At 35.2% G+C, this 13715-nt stretch overlaps 1 protein-coding gene across 2 annotated transcripts in view; it reads left to right on the top strand.

The window, feature by feature from the left end:
- The first annotated feature begins 9461 nt into the window (after positions 1–9461).
- The window catches only part of elovl1b (ELOVL fatty acid elongase 1b), a 34627-nt gene continuing 30373 nt past the window's right edge, over positions 9462–13715 (top strand). For both annotated transcript variants that reach the window (XM_065241661.1, XM_065241660.1), the window contains exons 1-2: positions 9462–9618; positions 10193–10276. The gene's annotated coding sequence lies outside the window, so the exon portion shown is untranslated. The remainder of the gene's footprint in view (positions 9619–10192; positions 10277–13715) is intronic.

Below are 13715 nucleotides of genomic sequence, written 5' to 3'. Positions count from 1 at the left end.
GTTAAAAGGGAAGATTTCATTGGTGGGAGGAGCAGCAGTAGTCTGTGAAGTCCAGTACTACATCAAGCCACATCCTTTGCCCTGCCCACACCACACCTCCTTAAACTCAAATGTGTTTAGGTTTCAGTATGAATGTAGACTTGAGATAAGAAGACTGTATCTCATGATGAGTCTGGACTGCTGGGATTCAAAGACCATTAACCCAACTTTTTATTTAAAACTTCCTTTCAGGCAAAAAAATTAACGTTTTGTTTATAATATATTTAAGTTTACATTTCAGTGTCAAGTTGCTAAACTTATTAACTTTAAATGAATTTTGTTCCCCTTTGATTTAGGTTAATTTATAAAAAAATGTAAAATTGGTTTCATACTAATTATAGTTTTGCCATCAAACTGTATGGAAATGAATGAATGAAATATTTTATTTCGAACAATTAAAAGACAACTATGCGTATAGAATATACATACAATTAAATAAAACAAATTTTACAATATTAACACCCTGTTCGAAAAGGGATAGGTAGAAGCCCTAGGCTTATCAAGACCTACCCCCAGTAACTAGCTAAAAAAAAAATCACAACCGAACAAGATATATCAAACATAACATTTTAAGTAATACATGAAAAATAACTATTAAATAAAGTAATGCTTTATCTTAATATTTACAAAATAAGCATATACAGGAGTCTTTATCAAGCAGCATTTACATCAATAATGAATTATCATTCGCCCTCACCACTTTTGTACTATCAAAAATAAAACTCTTGTACCTTTTTTTAAACTGCAGCATATTAACACTTTGTTTGATCGAATTACTCAGACCATTCCACAAAAGCACCCCACAAATCGAAATGCACATACTTTTGAGTTTTGTTCGAGTCCTATGTTGTCTCAATTTTAAATCCTCTCTCAAGTTATAACCCCCAACCCTATCTGAAAATAGTTGTTGTATGTTTCCAGGCAACTGTTTATTTATTGCTCTATAAATTAATTGAGCAGTCTTAGATCATTAAACTTTAGAGTGTGCAATTTTAAAAACAGTGAAATAGTATGCTCATAGTATCCTACCTTATTAACTATCCTAATTGCTCTTTTTTGTACTGTGCATAATGTTTGTAAGGTGGTCTTGTAGGTGTTGCCCCATACTTCAACACAATAATTTAAGTAAGGCAACACAAAGGAACAATATAAAATATAAAGTGCTTTTTTACTCAATACATGCCTTGCTTTCCCCATTACTCCAATACTCTGCGCTACTTTTGTTCTAACATATTTGATATGGGGTTTCCAACAGATCTTATAATCCAGAATCACACCCAAAAATTTATTTTCATACACTCTTTCTATTTTAACATTATTAATCTTTAATTTTGCTTGTGTGTCAATTTTACGATTACCAAACATCATAAATTTGGTTTTATATAGATTTAATGATAATTTATTTAAGTCAAACCATATTTTTAACTTATTCATTTCTGCTGTGACCACCTCCAATAACAGCTTCAGATTTTCCCCTGAACAGAAAATATTGGTATCATCAGCAAAAATCACAAATTTTAATAGGTTAGTCACCCTACAAATGTCATTTATGTACATAATAAATAATTTTACAGTGAAATATACAGTGTAATTTACAAAGAATTTAAGAAAAGATGCTCCTTGTCTATACACATGCTCAACTAATGTACTTACAATTACTAACCACTAGATGGAAATATTGCGTTTCTTTTGCTGAATGCATCTTACTGTGATTTAATGTTTTCTACATAAAATCATTCAACATAATGTAAAGAACATTCTGTGAAAATATAACTTTAATACTATTGACCACTGACAATCATGTCAAAGATTGAAATCAATGTGAAATCACTGAGTAAAATCAAACTTTGAAGCTCCTAATCTCAAAATAAAAAAAGAAAGATTATGAGCCTTTATCCTGCACTGAAAAAAATAAAGGTTGGATTTACTTAAAAATATACTGCATCATTTTTGCGTCCATTTTTAAAGTAAGTATTACATGGAATTTTAAGCAATTTCTTAAAATTTCAAGTAAAACTTGCTTAAAAAAGTGGATGCAAAAATGATGCACTATATTTTTTATTCAATCCAGCCTATTATTTTTTTTACAGTGTGGATTTCACAGACACACCTTAAAAATATTGTGCGAGTTATACTCAATAAAATTAAGTTATCTATGTGCATCATCTTTTCGAGTAGAACTCATTTCCTACCCTGCACCGCCACTTTCAGAGTGTGCTTGTAGCAGCTAGGAGGCTGCTCAGGTTGCAGCAACAGTACAATTTGTTCAGTTAAAAGTTGTTCTATCACTGAAATAATTTTAGAGACATTATTTAAAGGTAAAAAAACTACATAGTGTTGCTTTAATGTTTATGTTTGGCTGAAAATGGAAGTCATATACATCTTCGATTGCTTGAGGGTGAGAAATTTGGGTTTGTTTTCATTTAAGGGGTGAACCATCACTTTAAAATCAACTCTTTGTGCGTGATGGGGCAGAATGCTAGTAATACTTGCCAAAAAAAACCTCAATCGTTTAACTATTTCAATGATGTTAAGATGAGCTACTTCTCAGAATGATTTAAAAACACGGATTACCTGTGTCTAGGGTGTGTCAGTCTCTATCTAATCCCTGCTCCACATTTCATCTTACAACTGCTGATCTTAAAAACCACAACCACTCCCTGAAATTACCCTAATGTGTACCCTAAAATTACAGCATTAAACATTTTCTATTTCTGTCCTTCAACGCTTTTCATCAACTGATGAGTCAGTTATCTTTTCTTGGTAATTGCATTTTCTGTATCACTGTACTAAAACGCTTTTATTTTTATTTTCCTACCTTTCTGATGTCTATTTGTCTGTTACTCTGCTTCATTCCTGGTGCCACCTTTCAATGGTGCTTGTGTGTGTGTGTATTGTATTTTTGATGTGTAAAACCACCACAGGCATGTACTGTTATTTTAAATTTACTGAAAGCAATAAAGATATATATTAATGACATATATTCATTTTACTTTACAGATAGGACCTTGAATGTGAAAGCCCAGCTAAAATTATGTACTGTTTTCTACATAAAATCCTCCATTATAATAAAGAGCATTCTGTTAACATATAACATATGTTATATCTTTAATATTGACAGAATGTGGAAAGATTGAAATTAATGTGAAATCAAAGATTGAAATCAAACTTTGATGCTCCCAATCTTTAGCCAGACTTTAGTCTGGATTTCCAGACAGGGTCACGTTTTTTCCGACATTATTATTAGAGTTTGTTAAACAGTGCATTTGTTGATGATCTTTGCAATCTGAACAGGAAATACCTCACACAGCCTCCAGTTTGTTTTCACATGAACTTTTGCTGCACATTTGTTGTGATGCAAAGCATTTTACCCCGCCTATCCCATTTTGGCTGATTTATGACCTAAAACCAGATGTCTAATTTACATTACTGCATTTTGCTGAGCTTAAAAATCTTTGGTTCTTCTGGTTGCTTTGGGCGTTGGTTGCTCAGGGCATCTTTTTTACATAATACTGGGGACCCTGAAGTCAAATACTAGTTGAAAATGTGTTTAAAATGTATCATTTATGCACAGCATGCCTTAGAAAGATTTTCTATGCAACATTGGGGCGGTTTCCCAGACAGGGTTTAGATTAATCAAGGACTAGGCCTTAGCTATATTAGGACATTTAAGTATGTTATAAGATACGTCAGTACAAGGTGTTTATAAAATAAAGCAGCTCAAACATGCATTTCAGTCTGGGACTAAGATAAACCCTGTCCGGGAAACCGCCCCATCATGTCTGAGGTTAATAAACTGTAATCACCACTGAATACAAACAAGTAAAAAATGTTCCTTTGTGGACCTAAAAGCAAGTTTAAAAAAAAAAGGCCCAGTACTCTTTTTGAGTGGGGGGGGGGGGGTGAAAAGGTGATGTACACATTCAAATTAATATAACTCTGGCATTTATTTAGTCTAGAAGCCTAATTTTGGTCTTGTTTTAAAGACGACACTAACGTTTTTTATGTAAGTGTCTGGAGGTGAAAATCATATAGCAATATATATAAAAAATGCAAGATAGTATTCTTTTCAATACATACAATTATCAAAAACTGAGGTTTGTGTGGCATACTCTTGTCACAAATGAATAAATTACAGTAACTGCATTATAATTATTGCTAAAAGTTTTTGAAATATGAAAACAACATTCTTAGACAATATATAGTTTGTCATGATAGATTAACATTTACATGAAAAATATTGAAGTAAACTTAGGTGTCCTGCTCACAGGATAGCGCCAGTTAAGGGTTAATGCATTTTTTTTGCTAAACCATTTCAACTATAGACCCCTTCAATGTTTGTAAACATCGAACGCTTAGGTTGGGTGCGTGAGCAGCATGGGTTCAGAAAAATGGCGCAGCTAATATAAGCGGATCATACAATATATTCTAATTTAATCTAACAGGGCTTATAAATTATGACTTACTTGAAATGAAGTGATTTTTGCATTGTCCCAGTCTGCACGTTTAATTGCTTGCAACCACATATGTCGCGTATTTTTTTCTAATGGATGAGATTCTGCAGGAATCCTGAAAAACTTAACTGCAGAGCTGGTGCAATTTTCACAGCCCACGATGCAACAAGTAGGTGACAACACTCTTTGGATTCAACCGAACAATACGCAACTCAACTTGATAGAATGACATTTCTGACCCCGACATGCGCAGTACGAACCACGAATTCTCCTGTGACGTGAACCGTGAAGGGGTCTATTGCCCTGTCACCTTTTTAATCCTCATAAGCCCCGATTTTCCTGTATACGTTAGAGTTCCTTTGGGGTAAAATGACCCCAGAAATGAAAAGAGTGATTACACAAAATATGTACATTTTTAATGATACAAATAATAAATAAAAACATTTGTTTACTTCCCATCTATACATTAATGCTGTGTTTTGGGAGATATGAAGTACTTTTCTACCTGTTTACCACTAAATTCCTCAACTAGCTTCCCTGTAAAATATCATTTTTTATGAACATTTCAAATAAATTATGATCTAAATTTGATTTCAATTGATTTTAGATATTGATCTATGTTATGTGTTAAATTTGGACATCTTGTGTTTAGAAAAAACATACAAGAATTACAGTTTAGGAAATAAATCATTTCAACCAGCAGAGGCCCATATAGAGACCCATTCATTTCAGTGGATGTGGCCAACTTCTCAAATCACTACTTTAGAGATACATTATGTGAATTTATGTTTATATAACATTAGAAAGGACATTAAAAATAAATATTATTTCAAATAGTAGATTTTTTGAAGTTTCTGAGACATTATGAAATGTCTGTTTTTACAAAATGCCACAGAAATTTGACAATGTAAGTGTGTGTGTGTGTGTGTGTGTGTGTGCGTGCGTGCGTGCGTGTGAGCATTAGAGACCACCAATTTACATCTTTGTTTTGCATCTGTGGCTGTTTATTGCCAAATTCTATAAAAATGCTCTCTGTGGCAGTCATACCTTTGTGTGTTTGTGTGTGATTGAGCATTTTTTTTTTATATAGCATTTGTGCTTTAGTAGCAGGCCTACTTTTTGTGTTTAAATTTTTAGATTTCCCGTTCCTTTCAATTGGGGTCATTTTACCCCCAAAGGGCCTATTTTGGTATACACTTCCTACACACTAATATATTTAATGTTGTAGTATAAGTTGCACCACAGCTTGCAGAATAATTATTTTCAAGAATATGCAACAAAGCCCTGAGGACAGAATTGATGAATTAAATAGATAGACGAATGCATAGATAAATAGTCAAACAGAAAGGCAGGCAGATAGCCTTATGCTAGCACCCAGTATAAAATATATAAACTACACATTTAAACTAAAACCAACCACTCCCTGTAATCATCTAGGTATCCTTTGTTTAATTGTTACTCCTGTTTTGGAATTTACCCTGTGGATATTAAACCCTGTTTGAATTCTTCATCGTCCATCTTCAATAAAGTCAATACTCTCAAAGAAGAACAGACCGCACGGCTGACAACATGATTTCCCCTAATGACCACTTCCTTTCCACCCCCACCAAAAAGGAACGGTCTCTGGAACAATACAATTTTTTGGACTTTCCCATCTGGTAAGCTGGAGTAATTCTGTGCTAATTGCTAATTGGGACTAGCTGAGGATTTGTTTCTACTCCTGATGTAAGTTGTAAGTGAACTCCTCCCAAAATCCATCTCCAATCCTCTCAGTGGCCCATCCCAAGTTTCTGTCTGCCCCACTCCGACCTTAATCCACTCCAGCCTTTGCTCAATCCATGTCCTCTCCAGTCCTGTTCCATCTAACTCCATCCCAGTCCATATCAAACCTGAATCAAGTCCCGTCACATCCAAGTTTGCTCCAGTCTTTTTATTTAAGTCTACCCCAGGCCAAGGTTATTCCTGTCCATAAACACAGATGAAATTTTTCCCATAGTCCGCTCCAGAGTTCCCCAAAGTGTTTGCTCTAGAATCCCTTCATTTTCCTGAGCACAGCCCTGACTCAGTAAACAGCCTATTTTCTGGCCTAAATTTATTAAGGAGCATGGTAGCTCTATGATCTCTATGATGTGCATGCTCATTCTCCTGCAGTGGTGAAGCCAGAAAGAGGCTATGGCCATGGATGCCTTCTGTGTTTTCTATCCCCTGACCCCTGGTGCGGGCTGCACCTCCCTGACACCATTGCAGAGTACACCATACTGTAGGATCCCTGTCCATCTTCCCTCTATCAGTCTCCAGAATGCCCATCATCCCTCCCAAGATATAACCCATGTTTTGGCCCGAGGATGTGCCTTATTCACTTTTTTCATAGTTTATCTCCCTCTGGACTACATTACCCATTATCCTCATGCTCCCTTACCTGTTTTGTGTCTATAATCACCCTCACCTGCCAGCAATAATCTTTCCTTTGGTTCAATAATCGAAATAATCTTATTCAGACACATTGAAAACTGCATGGTAAAAGTTGACAGTGGTTCTTTCACTCCGCATGAAACCCTCTGTGCAAGCCAAGGAACTTGGGTGTTTCTTACAACAAATTCGATAAACAGATTAGTGCTGTGGTAAAATCTAGCTTTTCCATCTTTGACAGCTTTCCAAAGTAAGTGGCATAATTTCTATCCCAAATTGATTACCAAACATTGATCCATGCATCATGCATGGACTACTGCAATTCTCTTTATTATGGGGTCTCCCAATCTTCTCTCTCTCGGTTAGAGTTGGTTCAAAAATCAGCAGCTAGACATTTCACTAAGACGAGGAAGTATGAGTCAGTAACTCCAATCTTATCAGCTTTACACTGGCTTCCTGTCAAATTTAGAGTTGATTTTACAATTTAAAATACTTATCTCGACTAAACAAGGTGATCGGGACTTTGCATTTGTAGGACCCAAACTTTGGAATATATCAGGCTAGACCCCTCATTTTCCATATTCAAGTCTTCCTTGAAAGCTTAATTCTTTTCCTTGGCCTTTAACACTCCCTGAATTTTAAGAAAGTTGTTTTTTTCTGCATGCTGTCTTTTATGTTTTATGACTTGTTTTTATGGACAAAAACTGTCTGTTTTTTCTACTGATGCATAAGAGTTCTATCAGAAACAAAGTATGTTAATTATCCCATTTTTTTTTGTTTTCGATTTACGATATTTCCTCCTTAAGGTTTTGTGGCATTGAAAATGTTAGTGTTCAACCTAGAGGTGGGGATATTGAATGGCTCTTACAAAGATGCGACTTGTTTTGGATTTACCCTTCAAACTTTATCACCAGTGTTGGGTGTAACGCCTAACAAAAGTAATGCAATTACAGTAATAAATTACTTTTTGTTGTAACGCGGTAATATAATGCATTAATAATAAAAGGTTGGTCATTTTTTTTACCCGTTACAATCTTCAGGACCGTGCGTTACAACAACACATTTTAAAATACTGTGTTATTTTTAAGAATTACACAACGCCACTGGAAAAAGCTGCGGGTAGTAAATAGTAAAAAAAAAAATAGTATGCCCCCCTCCCCCCCCGTTTTGCCGCTTTCCGCACGTCTCCTATTGAAAAAGAACTAAACACTTCTGGTTGCCGCGTAGCGTGTGAAACGACCTTAATGCATCAGGACTTGTCAGACAATGGTCTAAACATGATCACATTAGATAAAAGAAATAAAAAAACAAACGTGTTGTTCCGTTGAGATGGTAAATTGTGTATTTTAAAAAGCAACTATTGTTCGATTCACAATTTTACATTTCCTTTGGTGTGTAAGTGTGTATTACTTCATGTTAACGATATGCAAAAGGTACAGACCCAAAAGTAAATGATGACGTGAGTTACCGTTTCCAATGTAAATCTCTTTTCTTGGACTACAACAAACACACGGATTGTAGGCAACAGTTTACTACCTGGACCTGTTGACATAAACAAGACCGACATTATCATAATTCCTCCCGCTTTGACTCAAAGTCTGTAAGTTAACTACTGTTAGCATTGCATTGTGAGCAAATCTTTCAAACATGGTAAGGAGCGTCAAATTTTGGCTGACGTCAGAGGTATTCAGGCCAATCACAACGTACAGATTAGCTGGCCAATCAGGGACACAGCGCTTTCAGATCTATGAGCTTTGTACAAGATCAGAGCGTTTGAGAAAAGCAGTATATCTGGAGCTACAAAAATGTACGGTGGAAAATAATGTGTTTTTAACCATAAACGATGTGAACACGTTTATAGCAAATACACAAAATAAAGTTTTTTATCAGTGAAATAGGTGCACTTTAAAACAGATAAATAATAAAGTGTGGCATTTTGTCTCATATTTACCTTTTAATTAATGTTTAGACATATTGACTACATAGCAAACAGAGCAATTTTACATTTATTGTCCCAATAGCCTACTTAATTACAGTTATGAACATCTATTTTGAGACACCTAAATATGAACTAAAATGTGCTAAAAAATTATTTCATACAAAGATAGGTTCAAGTGGTAACTAAATATAGATTTTTTTAAATACAGAGATTTGTTAAAAGCAGTTTAATTCAAATGGTGTCTCAAAATAGTACAGCTGGGTAAGCTTATAATCTTAAGAAGAAGTAAAGCAGAATTTTTAGTATACTTTGTACAAAATTAGTGCGAGAAAACAAAGCACTTTGATAGTGTACTTTTTCACCTGGAAAGTACATTGAAATGCAACAGTAAAGTTTATTTTACAGCCCTTAGTTGTAATCCCGCAGTTGTCGACTGGGACAAATAAAAAATAGGCTAGTTTTCATTCCTTTTGGGCGGGTTTTAAGACATTTTTATTGGATCTGGCAACCCAGACACATCCAAGAAATTTACGCATGCTCAAAGTCTAGTGTGAGCGCGGCTTAACCCAATCTGAAAAGGCTGTCATGTGGTTTTGAGACACAGACTGTGACCGCCCCCTTGCGCTCTGTTAGAGGGCTTGGTCGAGCCTACAAAAGATTTGGTAGTTAGGAAAAGAGTGCGACTGGTTTTTGGGAGCACGGCAGGGCGGCTGCAACAGCACTTCTTCCCACCTGAAGACCTCCGAGCGTGCCCCTCCTTTCTGATCTTACAGGGTGGTCAGTATCTATTAAACAATGAATGAGATATTTGTTGATGGTGTAGGCACGTTTTGGTTTGTCTCCTTCATAACGGAGCCTTTATGGTTTCGTTCTGTGGCGATCTACGTAGTTAGCATCGTTTGACTTTATGCGGTGCTGCGCAGACTGATCGACTAGTGACATCGAAATACCGCGAGAGCGATTCGAAAGCGCAACGGTCGCATCGCTCTCGCGGGACTTTGATGACTGCGTAGCCCCGGGTGAAGTTAAAACCCAAGCATATTTGCACTAACGAGACATTTACGGTTTAAAGTAATTTGTTAATTTCATCTCTCATAGCAAAAGTTAGTCAAAAATGTGATAAATTAAACATTTACATTTTGTAACCGCGCCGTGTTAAGAAAGTTAAGCAGTGAACTCATTAAATCGCTTGATAACATTAACGAACAATCTTTCAGTTCGCACGTGGTTATACCCAGCAGTGTGACATCCTGAGTGAAGTAACTTACAGAAACTTCTCGTTTTTCTCCGCCTCCATAAAGCAACTATTGGTTTAATCGTAGATCGCGATGCTTTTGTTTCCTGTCTTCAGTTCAGGTGTGTCGCCACAAGACGAGAGAAGGAGCCAGTTGCGTGTTTAAACACGGTCGGCAGATACCTGACACCACGAGTACAGGTAAGTGTCCTGTCCATTCATTCACAATAAAACAAGGTTTGACCTCTCTATTTCCTTTATATATACTTGTTTATACCTAACGTTTTAAGCGTGGGTTTATTTACAGAGTACTTTATAGTAGGTGATTGCTTCTGGTGTATTCTTGTCTAACGTTAGACTCAAGGTGAGCTTTTGTCTTTCCGAAATCTTTGAGCTATTGTTGAAGACAGGTGAAGGTGACTCCTCCCTTGCTGATGTTTCCAATACAAGCTTTGGAAGTTTGTTTACCATACAGTGAATCTTTATAGGAAAATGGGCTGCTGTGTTTTCTATCGTAGAAACTGTGGGTTATTGTATGAAAAGTTTACAGTGGCGTGATGAGTTGCCAATTTTTTTACTGAACCAAAGGAAAGTGATCCATCATCCATACTGTGTGTGTTTATAATTCTTTCTATAGTGTTTTACAACTTTCCTCTAACAGTTCTGTTAGTTTCCGGCAAAGATCTGGTGACACCTGACATTTTGTGGTCAGTAGCCACCCCTTAAAACAAGAAAAATGTCTTTGTGGGCTGTGTGCTGTTATTATAAGAGAAAAGACTGACAACATAGTAGCATATTAATCAAGTTTGACCTGATCGTCTATACAGCGTTAGTATAAATGAAGTTGCACTACATTTGAAATGTTTGACACAAAGCGTTTTTAAAAATGTGCCATTTGCTTTGCTAGTACAATAAGGGGAAGTGCTTCAGTGCTTCCCTAATCTCTGTGTACTTCTGAAATATAAATGCACAGTACTTGCATCTTATGGACACATCGCTAAACTTAAACATCGTTTGACGCGCAGTACTATTATGCTCTGTAAAAAAATCTGCACTTGAAATTTAAAGCAAAAAAATTTAGTGACGCACACATTTTCAACGTGGTCTCAGATTGATGGACCAAGAATGATGTCAAATTCTGTACATTTAAAAAAAAAGTATAATCAACTTGGATTAAAAAGTCATTTTAACTTTTTTTTTTATCTTGACTAGTGATCAGTTGCTTTACCTTATGAAATTAAGTTTAAATAAGATAATTCAACTTTATTGCATAAGTTCAGCAACTCATCACTAGCCAAGATAAATGAAATGAAAGTTTAAGTGTCTTGTAAATCCAAGTTGATTATACCTAAAACACTGAAGTGCAATTTTTTTACAGTGGTGTACACACTCAGAACGAATGTGTTAAAAACAACAAATAAGTGTTGATTCTGGGACAACACACTAAATGCTAACTAAGCTTAACGCACCAAGATGTGTAAATCCTTTCTAAGTGTGCAGAATTTGACACGATTGGTCCATCAATCTTGGACCACATTGAAAATGTGTGTTTTCCTAAATTCTGTGCCTTAGCGTCTAACTTGAACGTATATTTAAACATTGAATATTTTTTTCCATAATGAATAAGAAATGTGATATATAACTCATTTCATCTACACTCTTAATACAGTAGTGTTAAAACAACACATTTGGTGTCTAGTCAAGGACAACACATTAAATGTGTTGTCCTTAAGAAGAAACATCTCTGTGTTGTTATTGGACATCTTGTGTTGTCCCATTTATTTATTTATTTATTTATTTTTTTTTATTTTTTTTTACACAAAATCAACCCATAATGTGTTAAATAGTATAACACAAAACAATGTGTAAAAAATTAACACATCCAGTTCTTGCACTTTGCTTATTATTGCTACAGTATATCCAAAGTGAATTTGTGTTGGCACAATTGGCAAACTATTGCAAAATTTTGCCCAAATAATTTTTTTTTTTGCCAAAATCAACAATATTTAATATAATTATTTATTTAGTGTGTTATTCCAACTGAACATTTAAATGTTATTTGCTGTAATAGATGAAGAGTTTGGTTCCAAAACACAATAAATCCATTTTGACTAATTTCGGTATAAATGTGTTTTCTATACCAAGAAAACCACAATTTTCTGTTACAAACTTTTACATAGCATCTTTAGGTTATAATAACATAAAAAATTCAAATCCATAATTTGATTTTCAAAGATTTATTATAAAAATTTATATTTTTTTCTGCAAAATGCAATAAATCCATGACAAGTGTTTTTTCAAAATGCTATAAATCTATTGAATCAATATATAAATGTGCATTCATCTTTACCATGTTATATTCATTTAGTTGACTAGTGGTATAAACTGATTAAAAATAAACATTAATGGCATTAATCAAAACACTTTCTTAGTCATATTAATAACACTGGGACGTCGTCGCTGAACTTTTTTGACAGTGATGAGCTTTAAAATGTTTTGGTCCTGCTCGATTTTCGTTGACTTCGAGTAAAATAATGGAACGTTTTCATAAGATCACCTGATGCTGTCGTGTGAGAGGCTTGCGTTTCCCCGCCACAGAAAACCAACACAGGTTTATCAATGGCATCAAAATTACTATTTTGTTTTTGTTTGTTTGTTGCTCACAAATTACAAAGTAGATGTCCGTGTGTATTCAAAGCCCAGCCCTTACAATCCGTGGAATGGTGCGCTGTGATTTGTTAAGCGGATTTATTGCATTCTGCATAGAAAGAGGACTGGCGTTTGTCGCGGTTTGGAAAAATAGAGAAAAGATGACAGAATAGAACACGGCAGATATCGGATTTTGCGTAACAATTAAGAATTTCCTTTTTAAAGGGGACAGAGAATGAAAAACCATTTTTACCTTGTCTTTGTTGAATAATGGTAGTCTACCCACATTCACAAACATACAAAAAGTTCTAGACATGCTAAACATCTCAGTCTCATAGAAATTCCTCTTTTAGAAATGTCAGCCAGAAAACGGCCCAATCTGAAAAACTGATGCTTATGACATCACAGGCATCTAACTGCCCCTCCACTTTAAAATAATTGGCTACATTTTTTGAGTGGCAGCAAAGTCAGCCAATCAGTAATGAGATTGCAAATTAAGCCAGTAGGGGGAGCCAAATAGGTGCAAAACCACTTGTTTAAAATCCCCCACCCTAATAGAGCTATCTGACAGAGGTTTTTAGGAAGCTTCTAAGGCATTACAGACCCAAACAAAAAATTTTTTGTCTACATGTCACATCACAGAACAAGGATAAATACCCCGTTCAATCATTCTATGTCACCTTTAATACTGACCTGATACAATACTGATTTTTGGCTGTATTACAATAAAAAGATTTTTAATGCCGTTTATTGTGTTGTGGAACCAAACTCTTCAGATGTTCAGTATTGTGGAGAAGGCCAGCTCGAGTTAATCTATTTTAGCTAATGGAAACGAACCAAATTATCAACAAATAAAAATCTGATACTGATGTCAATCAGTATAATGTTTTGTGGTGAGTAAGTACTTAAGAAGAAGCAATGAGAGTGTTTGTGGCGTGTGTCATCCCGGCTTTTGATGTGTACATTTGCACACTCCTAGTTCAATGCCAGT

The sequence above is a fragment of the Paramisgurnus dabryanus genome, chromosome 14 (genome assembly GCF_030506205.2).
Source record: "Paramisgurnus dabryanus chromosome 14, PD_genome_1.1, whole genome shotgun sequence".
Lineage (NCBI taxonomy): Eukaryota > Metazoa > Chordata > Actinopteri > Cypriniformes > Cobitidae > Paramisgurnus > Paramisgurnus dabryanus.
The sequence above is the reverse complement of the archived record's forward strand: the minus strand, read 5'-3'. Positions and strand labels throughout refer to the sequence as shown.